The sequence below is a fragment of the Myotis myotis genome, unplaced genomic scaffold (genome assembly GCF_014108235.1).
Source record: "Myotis myotis isolate mMyoMyo1 unplaced genomic scaffold, mMyoMyo1.p scaffold_m19_p_8, whole genome shotgun sequence".
Taxonomy (NCBI): domain Eukaryota; kingdom Metazoa; phylum Chordata; class Mammalia; order Chiroptera; family Vespertilionidae; genus Myotis; species Myotis myotis.
Genome location: NW_023416390.1, coordinates 11,440,338 through 11,443,433, shown reverse-complemented (window position 1 = coordinate 11,443,433; position 3,096 = coordinate 11,440,338).

The window sequence follows — 3,096 nt, the reverse complement described above, 5'->3', positions numbered from 1 at the left end:
ATAAATAAATAAGTAAAAAATCTAGTGTAAGAGATGGTGGGGGTGAAAAAACAAGCAAGGAAAGCAGGTAGAGTTTGGGGAAAATTAACTAGGATAGAAGGTGATGCCTGAGCAGGGACCTGAAAGAAATGGGGGAACAAGCCAGGTAGACAACTAGAGAAGAACATTCTAGAAGGGAAAAAAAAATATGGGTAAAGGCTCTGAAGAGGGAACATGTCTGCTATTGAGGAGCAATCTGTCAGAAAGTATTCATTTACCTATAGGAGAGAGATTCACATCACAGAGATGTAAACTATTGTTTTGATGAGAAACTGTAACTAACGCCAAGGTAGAAGTATACCTTGCTTGAAGTGAAAATATTTGAAAGTCTGGATTTTTTTTAAAAAGGCTAAAATTAAAGATTTATGAAAAGGATTTAGCCCACATTTTAAAAACATAGAAAGTTTTCTCTAGTTTTGTTGCCAAAAGTGAAGTATCTCTGCTCTGAACATCAACACTAAAGCACAAATTAAAAAGCAGACACATGATAGTTCAGTAATTTTATCACTGAATACACAGAACATAATGTACACTTGGCCTCTTTAATTTGGCATGCTCAGCCCAAAATAAGGAAGCTCACAATAAAAAAAAAAACAACTTATAGAAATACCAAGTATAAAACTTTTAGAATAAAAGCAGCAAAGGACATTGTTTTCTTCATGAGTACCATATCTGAAACTGTAAATGCATGGCTCCAACCACTGTTTTTCAACCATTTCTTGGTTCACACTAATATTGAAAAAGGACTTCCCTGTTAACACTTCTACTTTGGTTCTGTTCAAAGTGAGTAAGAAAAATCTAAAGTGTGATTCATCTTTAGTAAACCTGTTTTTCCCATCAGAAAATAAAACTGGGTATTGCCAAAGATCAAATCTTTCCATTTTTATTTTTTATTTATTTATGTTTTGCCATTGCCCTTTTGACAAATTCTACAGCTCTGTCATTTTCAAATCCAATCTGATAACTTAGATTACAGATTTCTGTGTGCCAAGAGACTGGCCATGGGAGATAGTTGCCAACTTAAATTCAACTGTTCTTTGTCACTCAAATACTGCTGGGTTTGGCCTTCTTTAGATCAATTAAATTAATGGAAAAGGAGTCCACTTAAAAATCAACTAAAATACAATATTTTCTGTCTGGAATCATAATATTCTTATCTCTCCCCACAACACAAAAAACTAAAGAAGCCTCTTTCTATACATAAAAGTGGGAGGTGGAACCCTGTACATTTTTTTCATTATAAGCCAAAATAATCTGAAACAGGATAATTGTGGGAGTTAAGAGGCTCTCAAATTTTATAGCACCTCATTCCTGGATAATGGATTTAAATTTGTGTTATAATATTCTCTCCCTTGGTCATTGCCCAATTTAATTTTTACACATAAGTTATCTCTATGGCAATAATAATAATAGCTAAAATTATATGCCAGGCATGGTACTAAGTGCCAGGAACAAGTAGAGAAAAAGACAAACTAGGCCAGTGATGGCGAACCTTTTGAGCTCGGCGTGTCAGCATTTTGAAAATCCCTAACTTAACTCTGGTGCCGTGTCACATATAGAAATTTTTTGATATTTGCAACCATAGTAAAACAAAGACTTATATTTTTGATATTTATTTTATGTATTTAAATGCCATTTAACAAAGAAAAATCAACCAAAAAAATGAGTTCGCGTGTCACCTCTGACACGCGTGTCATAGGTTCGCCATCACTGAACTAGGGCCATGTCCTCAAGGAAGTTACAGTATAGGGACTGACATTTGTGATCATTATCTCCATCTTATAGTTGAAGAACCAGAGTCTTAGAAAGACAGCAACATGCTTGAGGCCAACTAGCAATGGGACTTGAACCAGGTCTCTCTGCCTCTAAAACCTAGACTCCTCTAACATCTGAATCAATTGAAGCACTGAACAACCATAAAGGCAGCAGTAGAGCCATTCTCTAATGTCCCCAGGCATACTCCAGGTGACCCAAACTGGAGGTAGAAAAATGTCCATGGTCATTCCAGGGTCAGACCTTACAGGGTATCTTGAGAACTTTGATGCTGTCTCAAAAGACATCCTCCAAAATACTTCTCCACGTCGATGGACCTCCAGGGTAAACTGGCCCCTGAACCCACACTGTTATGGAGCTCTGAGCCCTAAAGCACTGAAGATCCTGTAAAGAGGCTTTCGTGAGGTCTCCTTCTGCCTGCCCTCGTCTGGAAAATTGCCACCAGCCAGTCCCTCAGCACATGACAAGAATCAAGTCATTTCTTTCTATTCTCCTTCCTTCAGAAGAAGTTTCCTGGGGCTCATCCCCCACACCCCAGTGAAAGCTAACATCCCTTTTTCACAGTATCATCACGTCCCTATGGATGTGCATTCAGCATTCCACTTCAGATCTCCATGCAGACAATAAAGAGACCAGCTATGCAAACCTGGAATATATGGAACAGAGAAGCCCCTATAGAAGTTGACTGGATTGTTCATAGTATTTAAATAATTTTGACATCAAGTGGCCTTATTTCCAAATATTTTCTTCCTTGGTGTGGAAAGACTACTTTATTTTTTTTTAATCATATTGTGAAAATTACATTGAATTTCCATCACAGGGAATAAGGAAAGCAAGTCAGTTTAACTTGCATTGCTTTGAAGGTATTCCATTGGTCAAAATGACTAAATATGACCAGAAATCATCAAAGATAATGTCTACATATTTCTAAACTAAAAGGAAAACAACATTAAATAGGAACTCAGTGGTTCATTTCATGAGTGAAAGACAGTGTTTTAAAAATGTTTATATCTCTATCCTCCCCTCCCACTCTAACCTATCCCCACCCTAAACCCCCATTTAACCAAAAAGAATGATTTTCTACCCTTTCTTCTCCATCTAAAATGTTTTAGGCTCAGACAGTGTAGCTCAGTGATTGATCCTCGACCTATAAACCAGAGGTCACAGTTCGATTCCCAGTCAGGGCACATGCTCAGATTGTGGGCTTAATCCCCAGTTAGGGGGTATGCAGGAGGCAGCCGATCAATGATTCTCTCTCATCATTGATGTTTTTATCTCTCTCTC